An 11715-nucleotide genomic window follows, 5' to 3' on the forward strand; every position below is an offset into this window, starting at 1 on the left:
CTCCCCGTGTCCCTCGCTTCCCGGGCTCCCCCACCCCCACCCCGCCACGTGGGCGTCAGCCCCGCCTGCTCCGCTCCTGCAGGCGTTTGCGCATGCGCCCTGGGGCGGGCCAACGCTGGGCGCTTAGCCTAACTCTGCAGAGTGTGGCATCGTCCGTGACTCCTGTCCTCCCGCCCTTGCGCTGGGCTAGACGTCCTTTCACGTCATCTCTTCCACAAAGCCTCTCCACCGCACACCATCCCCGCAAAAAAGTGAGACGAACTTTTCTGCCTCTGAACAGCTTTCACTTTATACTTCTAACAGTACTTGTTTCTTCCTTGAAGTGGTCTGTGTGAACAGCGCCATGACTCCCCGCCCCCCCCATCCCCGCCCTTCGTTGCAGCCCAAGTCTTGGGAGAATTTGGAGAAGAAAGGCCTAACCATTTACTCTCCTTCAGCAGGCAAGGCAAACAGGCAGTTTTGTGACTTAAGCTTGTCTTAAAGGTGTCTTTTTTTTTTAAACACTTGAAAAGTTCCCAGAAAACCAAACTTTGTTCCAGCACAGTATAGTTCCATCTTCAGATAATTACCCCATCACTTTACAGGGGTCTTCAGCAGCCTTTATGCCCCCAGGGTCCCTTCTGTCTTCCTGTGAGCTCTTGTCATCTTTCTGAATCCCACGAAAGCCATCCAACAGTTTTTGTTTCCTCTAGGCCGTCAGCTCCCTGGGGTCAAAATCAATGTGGAATTCATCTTTGTTTCCCAAGTCACCTAGCGCAAGGTTAGCGCCTGCCCTTGTAAGCCCTTGATTTTGTAAATAACACCTAATGTTCCCGACAGCCAGTCATAGTTTCAAGTTGCTTTCACATGTTTTATGCTTACTCCTTGTGACAACCCTTTCCAAACTCATCCCTCACCCTAGTTCTGCCCATTATAGGACCCGGAAGAGTTTGATGGGCTTGTGGCCCGAAGGCCCTTGGCTCCAGCCTCGTCTCTCCCGAGACTCTCCACCCCACAGGCGTTTGCGTCTGTGACCTGGGGGCAGGCCCAGGATGCCCAGCGACGCCTAACTCAGTATAGCATTTTGTGACATCGATGGCGACAGGTCTCGTGCTCCCGCCCCTCTTCGCCTTCGCCCTCAGCAATGTTTTAGGGCCTCCTCATTCTTCCAGGCTCATTTCTTCCACATAACCTCGCCAGAGACTGGTCTCCCGCCATTGCTGCGATAGGCTTTCCGCCATTGCCAGTGACTGGTCGTGCAGTCACAGTACTGTTTTAGACCCTCTCATCCTTCCACGCCCCCTTCTCCTACAGAGCCTCACTACCGCACACCATCCCCCCCAAACCACCCCCCTCCCCCTAAACCTGAAAGTAACCCTTCTGCCTCTGAATGGTTTGCATTTTATACTTTAACAGATACTTATTCTCCTTTTCCTGCAGTGAGCTTGGCGAACGGTGCCATGACTGGTTGTAGTCCAGTCATGGACTACAGTCCTTTTAAGTACTGGGAAGACTTAGAGAAGAAAAGTCTAACCTGAAAAGCAATATCTTGAGACCATTTATTGTCTTCCAAAGGGAAAGAAGCTCAGGTAGGAAAGTCACAGTTTGGTGACTTCAGGCTGTCTCAAGATGTGTATTATTTTTTTTTAAATCAAGACTTGATAAGTTCCCACAAAACCCTTTCTCCCAGGCGTGATATTGTTCCATCTTCTGACAATTAGCCCATCACTCACCCATTTGCTAAGATGGCAGATGAGAACTGAGGGGAGAAATACAACACACACCAGAAAGACGGAAGCCATCGGCAGACTTTATGCCTCCAGGGTCCCTTCTATTTTCCTGTGAGCTCTTGTCATCTTTCTGAATCCCACAGAAGCCATCCTAACAGTTTCTTTCCTCTATTACACAGTCTGCTCCTTGGGGTCAAAATCGATGTCGAATTCATCTTTGTTTCCCAAAGCACCTGGCACAAGGTGAGCATTTGCTATTGTAAACACTTGATTTTGTAAATAACACCTAATGTTCCTGATAGCCTGTCATAGTTTCAGGTTGTTTTCACATATTATATCCTTATTCTTTGTGGCAACCCTTTGAGGCAGATAGGAAACCTGCCCTTTACAAACTCATCCCTCAGCCCAGTCCTGCCCATTACATGCTCTGCTTTTTGTTTCCTGACCTCTGTTTCCTGTGGGCAAAGGAGGAAGCCACCTCTCTTTTGCTGAGGGGTTAGGCAGGGGGTGGGGGAAGCACGTCCTTACCCATAGCATTGTCTGTCAATTCTTCACTTTCCATGGTCCTGTAGCTAGGAGTCCTCGGGTGAGGTGGCCCTCGCACCTCCCCTTCTTCTCCTTCTCTGGCCTCCAGTTCTAAGTGGAAGGGGAATGGGGCCCAGGGGATTCAGGACTCAGTCCCAGGGATTCGGCTCAGGCCTGTACCCCGAGGCCGTCTTCGGTGATCCATGTTGATCATTGGACAAGCAGCCACAAAGCCTCAGTGAATTCTAGGCCTGAGCTGGGTCTCTTAGTTTAGGAACTGGGAGAGGAAACTCGGGGAGAGTGTTCTTTCCCGACACCTCTGCCCTGGGCTGAGCTGAGGTGCCCCAGTTGGCAGCAAGGGCTGCATAGCAGATGGGCCCCAGTGAAGCTCCCAGGCACAAACTGCACTCCTCGCTGGGATCCCTTGGCCGCTGACACTCTGGGTGGCAGTTGCTCTGAATCCTTATGTCCAGTGATATTCCCCATGTGCCTGCCTCCCGCGGGTAGACGTTGTGCTTTCACAGTGGCAGTCACAGGGAGGCTCGGGGCAGGGCCCTTCCCCCAAGACACTCACCGTCCAGCTGGAGTCAGCTGCCCATATTAATAACACAAAACCATCAGACACGGGGAGGTGGTTCTGTGTATATAGAAACACATGAGGAGCTTAAAAACATTCGAGTGTATGGACCAAGCCCCAGAAATGATGATTTAAGTGATGTTTGCGGGGCAGGGTGGAGGCGGTCTCAAGCGTCTGTGGTTTCACAAATGATGTGTCTGGTTAAGAACCACCGCTGATAGAGGTTAAGAGCACAAGTTGTGGACTCTGCTGTTTCTAGGTTCCAATCTGAGCTCTGCCACCTATTGGCCTTATGGCCTGGGGAAGTTAATTTAACTTCTCTGAGCCTTAGTTTCATCTGCAGATGGGAGTCATTAATACCTTCCCCATGTTGTGAGACTGAAATGATATGAGTTTCATGATATAAGTGTGAAAGCTAACTTGGAGTGTGGGCCAGACTTAGGGACTCACTTCTAATGCATATGACGGGAGGAATGCTTTGTGACTTCTGACTCAAGGTCAGAAAAAAGATAGTATCTGTCTTTATTTACATTACTCATTCTGCTGGAAGACTTATTGTCCAAAAAGTTTTTTTGAGATAAAATTCACAAAACACGTAATTTATCATTTAAAAATATATAATAAATTCAGTGGTTGTTAGTATTGTCACAGTGTTGTGCTTTGTGCTTACCACTATCTAATTCCAGAACATTTCCATCACCCCAAAAAAGAAACCTCATTTCTGTTAGCGGTTAATTCCTCCTTTCCCCCAGCCCCTGGCTGTGACTAATCTATTTTTTGTCGTATAGATTTGCCTATTTTGGACATTTCATATAAATAGAATCATATAACATATGTCCTTTCATGTCTGGCTTCTTTTACTTAAGTATAATGTTTTCAGGGTTCATCTCTCTTGTAGCATGTATTGGTACTTCATTCCTTTTTCTTTCTTGTGATAAAATATACGTAACATCAAACTTACTATTTTAACCATTTTTTAAATCTCTTTATTTATTTTCATTTATTTATTTTTTTTGGCTGCGGCATGCGGGATCTTATTTCCCCGACCAGGGAACGAACTCGTGCCCCTTGCACTGGGAGTGCAGAGTCTTAACCACTGGACCACTGGGAAGTCTGAAAGTCTGAAAGCATCTCTTTAAATGCACGTCAAATTAGGAGTTAACCTGGGGCTTCCCTGGTGGCACAGTGGTTGAGAGTCCGCCTGCTGGTGCAGGGGACACGGGTTCGTGCCCCGGTCCGGGAAGATCCCACATGCCGCGGAGCGGCTGTGCCCGTGAGCCATGGCCGCTGAGACTGCGCGTCCCGAGCCTGTGCTCCGCAACAGGAGAGGCCACAACAGTGAGAGGCCTGCGTACCGTGAAAAAAAAAAAGAGTTAACCTGCAAAATTTCAAAACAAATACAAACGTCCCTCAGTATCTGTGGGGGGTTGGTTCCAGGACCCTCCCCCAAATGCCAAAATCCAGGAATACTCAAGTCCTATAGTGGGCCCTGTAGCCACGGTTCCACACCATGTGGTACTGTAGCACGTATTTATTTAATAAAAATTTTTTTTTAATTTTTAAAATTTTTTATTTTTTAAATGGATCTTTATTGGAGTATAATTGCTTCACAATACTGTGTTAGTTTCTGTTGTACACCAAAGTGAATCAGCCATATGCATACACATGTCCCCATATCCCCTCCCTCTTGAGCCTCCCTCCCACCCTCCCTATCCCACCCCTCTAGGTCATCGCAGAGCACTGAGCCGATCTCCCTGTGCTATGCTGCTGCTTCCCAGTAGCTATTTTACATTTGGTAGTGCATATATATCGATGCTACTATCACTTCACCCCAGCTTCCCCCTCCCACCCTCTGTCCTCAAGTCCATTCTCTATGTCTACATCTTTATTGCTGCCGTGCAACTAGGTTCATCAGTACTTTTTTTTGTTTTTTAGATTCCGTATATATGTGTTAGCATACAGTATTTGTTTTTCTCTTTCTGACTTCGCTCTGTATGACAGACTCTCTAGGTCCATCCACCTCACTAAAAATAACAATTTTTTTTAAACATCTTTATTGGAGTATAATTGCTTTACAGTATTGTGTTAGTTTCTGCTGTATAACAAAGTGAATCAACTATACGTATACAGATATCCCCATATCCCCTCCCTTTTGCGTCTCCCTCCCACACTCCTTATCCTACCCCTCTAGGTGGTAACAAAGCACCGAGCTGCTCTCCCTGTTCCATATGGCTGCTTCCCACTAGCTATCTGTTTTACATTTGGTAGTGTATATATGCCCATGCCACTCTCTCATCTCATCCCAGCTTACCCTTCCCCCTTCCCTTGTCCTCAAGTCCATTCTCTACGTCTGCATCTTTATTCCTATCCTGCCCCATGTTCTTCAGAACCATTTTTTAAATTTAGATTCCATATATATGTGTTAGCATACGGTATTTGTTTTTCTCTTTCTGACTTACTTCACTCTGTATGACACACTCTAAGTCCATCCACCTCACTACAAATAACTCAATTTCATTTCTTTTTATGGCTGAGTAATATCCCATTGTATATATGTGCCACATCTTCTTTATCCATTCATCTGTCGATGGACATTTAGGTTGCTTCCATGTCCTGGCTATTGTAAACAGTGCTGCAATGAACATTGTGGTACATGACTGCTTTTGAATTATGGTTTTCTCAGGGTATGTGCCCAGTAGTGGGATTGCTGTGTCATATGGTAGTTCTATTGTTAGTTTTTTAAGGAACCTCCGTACTGTTTTCCATAGTGGTTATATCTCACCAACAGTGCAAGAGTGTTCCCTTTTCACAACACCCTTTCCAGCATTTATTGTTTGTAGATTTTTTGATATTGGCCATTCTGACTGGCGTGAGGTGATACCTCTTTGTAGTTTTGATTTGCATTTCTCTAATAATTAGTGATGTTGAGCAGCTTTTCATGTGCCTCTTGGCCACCTGTATGTCTTCCTTGGTGAAATGTCTATTTAGGTCTTCCACCCATTTTTTAACTGGATTGTTTGTTTTTCTGATATTGAGCTAGCTCCATGAGCTGTTTGTATATTTTGGAGATTAATCCTTTGTCTGCTGTGTCATTTGCAAATATTTTCTCCCATTCTGAGGGTTGTCTTTTTGTCTTGTTTATGGTTTCCTTTGCTGTGCAAAAGCTTTTAAGTTTCATTAGGTCCCATTTGTTTATTTTTGTTTTTATTTCCATTTCTCTAGGAGGTGGGTCAAAAAGGATCTTGCTGTGATTTATGTCATGGAGTGTTCTGCCTATGCTTTCCTCTAAGAGTTTGATAGTGTCTGGCCTTACATTTGGGTCTTTAATCCATTTTCAGTTTATCTTTGTGTATAGTGTTAGTGAGTGTTCTAATCTCATTCTTTTACAAGTAGCTGTCCATTTTTCCCAGCACCACTTAGTGAAGAGGCTGTCTTTTCTCCATTGTATATTCTTGCCTCCTTTATCAAAAATAAGGTGACCATATGTGCGTGGGTTTATCTCTGGGCATTCTGTCCTGTACCATGGATATATATTTCTGTTTTTGTGCCAGTACCATACTGTCTTTTTTTTTTGGCTGCATTGGGTCTTCATTGCTGCGTGTGGGCTTTCTCTAGTTGTGGCGAGTGGGCGCTACTCTTGGTTGTGGTGTGCGTCCTTCTCATTGCGGTGGCTTCTCTCATTGTGGAGCACAGGCTCTAGGTGCGTGGGCTTCAGTAGTTGTGGCACACGAGCTCAGTAGTTGTGGCTTGTGGGCTCTAGAGCACAGGCTCAGTAGTTGTGGCGCACGGGTTTAGTTGCTCCGCGGCATGTGGGATCTTCCTAGACCAGGACTTGGACCCGTGTCCCCTGAATTGGCAGGCAGGTTATTAGCCACAGGTGAATGTGACTACTATAGATACCTCATATAAGTAGAATGATACAATATTTGTCCTTTTGTATCTGGGTTCTTTCACTTAAGTTTAATGGTTTCAAGGTTCATCCATGTTTTAGCATGTACTGGTACTCTATTCCTTTTTATGGCTGAATAATATTCCATTGTATGGATATACCAATTTTGTTTGCCCATTCATAAATGGATGGGAATTCAGGTTGTTTATACTTTTAGACTAATATGAATAATGGTGCTGTGAACATTCATTTACAAGTTTTTATGTGGACTTATGTTTTCAATCCTCTTGGGTATCTATCTAAGACTGGAATTGCTGGGCTATATGATAACTCTATGTTTAACTTTTTGAGGACCTGCCCAAGTGTTTTCCACAGCAGCTATCCTATTTTACATTTACACCAGCAGTGTATGAGGGGTCCAGTTTCTCCACATCTTCTTCAACACTTGTTATTGTCTGTTTTTTTGGTCATAGTCATGGGAAGGATGTGAAGTGATATCATTTTAATTAGCATTTAGCAAATGACTAATGACATTCAGCATCTTTTCATGTATATCATCTTTGGAGAACTGTTTATTTAAATCTTTTGTCCATTTTATAATTGGGTTGTTTTTCTTTCTGTTGTTGAGTTGTAAGAGTTCTTTATATATTTAGGATACTAAACCCTTACCAGATATATGATTTACAAATATTTTCTCCCATCTCTGGGTTTTTTTTCTTACTTACTTGATAGTGTCCTTTTAATTTTGATGAAGGTTTTTAATTTTGATGAATTCTAATTTATATTTTTTGCTTGCTTGTGCTTTGGTGTCATATTTAAGAAGCTATTGCCTAATCGAAGGTCATAAAGATATAATACGTTTCTTTCTACGAGTTTTATAGTTATAGCTTTTACATTTAGGTATTTGAGCCTTTTTAAGTTAATTTTTGTCTATGGTGTGAGGTACGGATCAGGAATACTTTTTGAGCACCTGCTGTGTGCCAGACACTGTCATTGGGGTGCAGCAGTAACAAAAGAGACACGTCCTACTATTATTGAGCTAAAATTCCAATGGCACTCACAGACATTAGTCCATGGTGACATAAATGTCTAAATGTAGATTTGACCACATACTGTTTCTGATCTAGAATGGGGTCCAGAGAATGTGAGGATTGTGGGGGAAGGGTGCACCCTCACATGGTTGACAAAGTTGCAGCCTGGCCTGGGGCTCTGTGGTATGAAGGGAATCCCTGTCTGACACTGTCATGGGGACATTCGCAGGTTCCATGAGGGACCTGAGTGCAGGCTCTGCCACATCCCTTGTCTTTCCTCTGAATAGCCGCTTAGACTCTCCCTCAGTCCCTAGGCTTTTGTGACCCACCCCTGTGTTGGGATCCTTCTGCTCCCCTGGGTGGCCCACCTGGCTGCTTTTCCTTTTATGACAGTTTCAGACCACTGTCTTTTGTGGGGTCCACATGTGTTCCCTGGAAACACAAATTTTTCTGCATTTGTGGGCAGTTCAGTTTAATCTCAGGCTGCCATTTTATTGTCCCTTCTGCCAGGGTCAGTTCCAGCCCCAGCCTCTAGAGTTCACTTGAGTGAGTCAGACGCTAGTTCCTGTGATACTCAACCTACAGGAGACACAAGCTTTCTGAAACTTTTTGTCATTTGCTTGAGGTAGCAACATTTGTCCCTCTCTCATTCTAGGAGAAGTCATCCACAGAGTCATGAGGACACTCAGGCAGCCTCTGGAGAGGCCCACATGGGAAGCGACTGAGGCCTTCCATGAGCTACCAGCACCACCTTGCCAGCCTGGGACTGCACCACCTTGGAAGCGGATCTTCCAGCTCCAGTCAGTTCTGATGACTGCAGCCCTGGTGACATCTTGGCCACAGTCTCATGGGATGCCCTGGGACAGCCATTCCTGAATTTGAGACCCACACAACCTGTGAGTTTCATAATGTTTATTGTTATTTTATTTTACAGTTTTTATTGAGATATAATTCAATACATAAGATTTCAACATTTTAAAGTGTACAATCCAGTATGTAATACAGTATTATTAACTATAGTTCATTGGTTTTTAGTATATGTGCAGTGTTGTGCAAACATTGCCACTAGCTCATTCCAGAGCATTTCCATCACTTCAGAAATGATACCCAGTACCTCTTATCAGTCACTTTCAGTTCCCCATTCTCCCTTCACCTGAAAAGCACTAATCTACTTTATGACTTTATGGATTTGCCTATAGTGGGCATTTCATATACATGGAATCATATAATATCTGTTACTTTGTGAATGGCTTCTTTCATGTAGTATAATGTTTTCAAGGTTCATGCATGTTGCAGCATGTATCAATCCTTCATTCCTTTTCATGGATGAATACTATTCCACTGTGTAACCATTTTGTTTATGGATTGATCAACTGATGGACATTTAGGTTGTTTCTACTTTTTGGCTATTATGAATTATGGTACTGTGAACATTTGAGGGTAAATTTTTGTGTGAACATATGTTTTCAGTTCTCTTGGGTATATACCAAGGACTAGAATTCTTGGGTCTTATGGGAACTCTGTGTTTGAATTTTTAAGGACCTGCCAAAGTGTTTCCCACCACAGTTGCATCACTGCAGGCCAGCAATAGAAGAGGATTCCAGTTTTTCCAAATCCTTGCTAACACTTGTTATTGTCTGTGTTTTTGGTTATAGCCATCCTAGTGGATGTGGAGTGGTATCTCATTGTGGTTTTGACTTGCATTTCCTTAATGAGCATTGATATTCATGCACATTTTGGCCATTTGTATAACCTCTTGGGAGAAATGTTTATTCATGTGCTTGCATACGTTTTAATTAGGTTGTTTGTCTTTTTTTTTTTTTTTTTGGCTACACTGCGTGGCATGTGCGATCTTGCTTCCCCAATCAAGGATTGAACCCACGCCCCCTGCAGTGGAAGCGTGGAGTCTTAACCACTGGACCACCAGGGAAGTCCTGGGTTGTTTGTCTTTTGACTGTAGAGTTTTGAGTTCTTTGTATATTCTGAATACTAAATTCTTTTCAAATATATGATGTGCAAATATTTTTTCCCATTTTATAGATTGTCTTTTCTCTTTCTTGATACTGTCCCTTGACACAAAATTTGTTTAGTTTTGGTGATTTCCAATTAAACTACTTTTTCTTTGGTTGCTTGTGCTGCTGGTGTCATACTTAAGAAACTATTGTGTAACACAAGGTCACAAAGATTTACAAATATTTTTTTTCTAAGTGATTTACAGTTTGTAAATATAAGAAGTTGATTATGAAAAGGGGGGAAGGTGGATGTGATTGAGGCCAGGATTCTTTTTAGGTAGATATACTTTAGGAGAACATACAAATAGAAGATGAAAATGTGAAACTGGTTTTATTAGGACTCTTTCAGGTACCCTTATGAAAGGCTCCTTGTAGGATTGAGGCTCTGACCTGAGCCAGAGAAGTGCTGCATTCTTAGGTATATCTCTTGGCATAATGAGTGAGAATAGGAGAGAAGTGGGGAAAAGTAATGAAAAAGGGGAACACGACAGAGAAGGAGAGAAAAGAGGGGGCACAGGAGAATACTGGGAAGTTGTGCTCAGGTAAAGTGAGGTAAGCCATTGTCTCTTTATCCCATCCTTGTAGGAGTCGTCATGGACGGTGCATGGAGACCCCCCACATATGCAACTGTCTGTGTCATGAGTTTTGCCATCCTGCCAGTGATTTGTACATATGTTTATATAGGATGGATGTATCTATCCATCTGCCCCACTACTCCAGATGCGATCCCCAGGAAGAGAGGTGCTTGTGTGAGAGTAACATATACCTATGGTTGGCAAAGTTGTAATGAGGCTTTGGGGCTTTGTGATACAGAGGCAATTCTGAGCTCACACTCTCATGGGTACATTCTGAGCTTCCTAAAGGGACTCACTTGCAGACTCCTGTCACATCCACTGCCTTTCCTCTGACTGGCCAATAAACTCCCTGTCAGACCCTGTTCTCTTGTGGCCCACACTTTTGTTGCGGTCATCTGCCTCTTTAGGTGTTCCATCTTGGTGCTTTCCTTTTAAAACAACCTGAGTACACTCACTTTCCCCAGGTTCTGTTGTCAACCATGGTAAATACAGACTTTTCTTCTGCATGTGGCGTTAAGTGCAGTATACTTTTATGCCATTCCTCTTATTGCATCTTTTGGCTGGACATTTTCAGCTGTAGATACTTGGCTTCATTTGCATGAATCAGACATTAGTTCTTGTGTCTTGCTAACTGCAGAAGACACGAGTCAAGTGTTTCTAAGCTCCTTTTCACTTGATTAAGGTCAGAGGGAAGCTATCTTTATTCTCATGACAGTGGAGAAAATGCCCACCACTGTCCCTTTCTCAGGGTCCACATGTCCACCTTGGAAGACAATCCTTCTACAGGGCAGCTGCATCTCTAGCTTCTGTTCCTATGAGATACCCATACTAGTATCTGTCTCCATTTACCTGAAGGGTCCATGGGTGCAGCTTCTGTCTGGGCATTAGACTTGCCCTAAATATATAGGCTTTTGTGGCCCTCTCTTCTGTTGAGGTTTTCTTTCTCTTTAGGCACTGGTCTTGGTGCTTTTGTTTTAAGACAAACTTAGTCCACTCATTTTAGCAGGGTTCACATGTCGACCATGGAAAACACAGTCCTTTCTTATGCAGGTGGTAAAAAAGCCACTGTGTTCTGTGCCAGCCTTTATATTATACCTTCTGATTTGGGCAGTTTCTGCCCCAGGTTCTCAACTTCGTTTGCATGAGTCACACTCTAGTCCCACTGTTCCTCTAACTCCAGGGGACCTACGTCAAGCTTTCTGAAGCTGTTTGTCATTTGCTTGAGGCGGGGGGAAGTAATCTTCATTCCTCCTTTGTGAGAGTGGAGAAAATGCCCACCAGTTTCGCTTCCTCAGGGTCCACGTGTCGACCGTGGAGAACCTTCCTTTCTGCTGCAGCTGGTGGAAGTGCAGTTCTGTCCCATGTCAGCCTCCTTCTGTCTTTCTGGGCAGGGGCCG

At 43.9% G+C, this 11715-nt stretch overlaps 1 long non-coding RNA gene across 2 annotated transcripts; it reads left to right on the forward strand.

Annotated features, from left to right (window-relative positions):
* The first annotated feature begins 113 nt into the window (after positions 1-113).
* LOC137216984 (uncharacterized) lies at positions 114-9859 on the forward strand. 2 transcript variants are annotated; one of them, XR_010939966.1, is made up of 4 exons: positions 114-251; positions 1889-1952; positions 8387-8627; positions 9602-9859. It is a non-coding gene; the product is annotated as an uncharacterized lncRNA (long non-coding RNA). The 2 variants fall into 2 exon arrangements; XR_010939967.1 differs by lacking the exon at positions 9602-9859 and adding an exon at positions 9271-9573.
* The last annotated feature ends 1856 nt before the right edge of the window (positions 9860-11715 follow it).

This window comes from Pseudorca crassidens, chromosome X (genome assembly GCF_039906515.1).
Source record: "Pseudorca crassidens isolate mPseCra1 chromosome X, mPseCra1.hap1, whole genome shotgun sequence".
Classification (NCBI taxonomy): Eukaryota; Metazoa; Chordata; class Mammalia; order Artiodactyla; family Delphinidae; genus Pseudorca; species Pseudorca crassidens.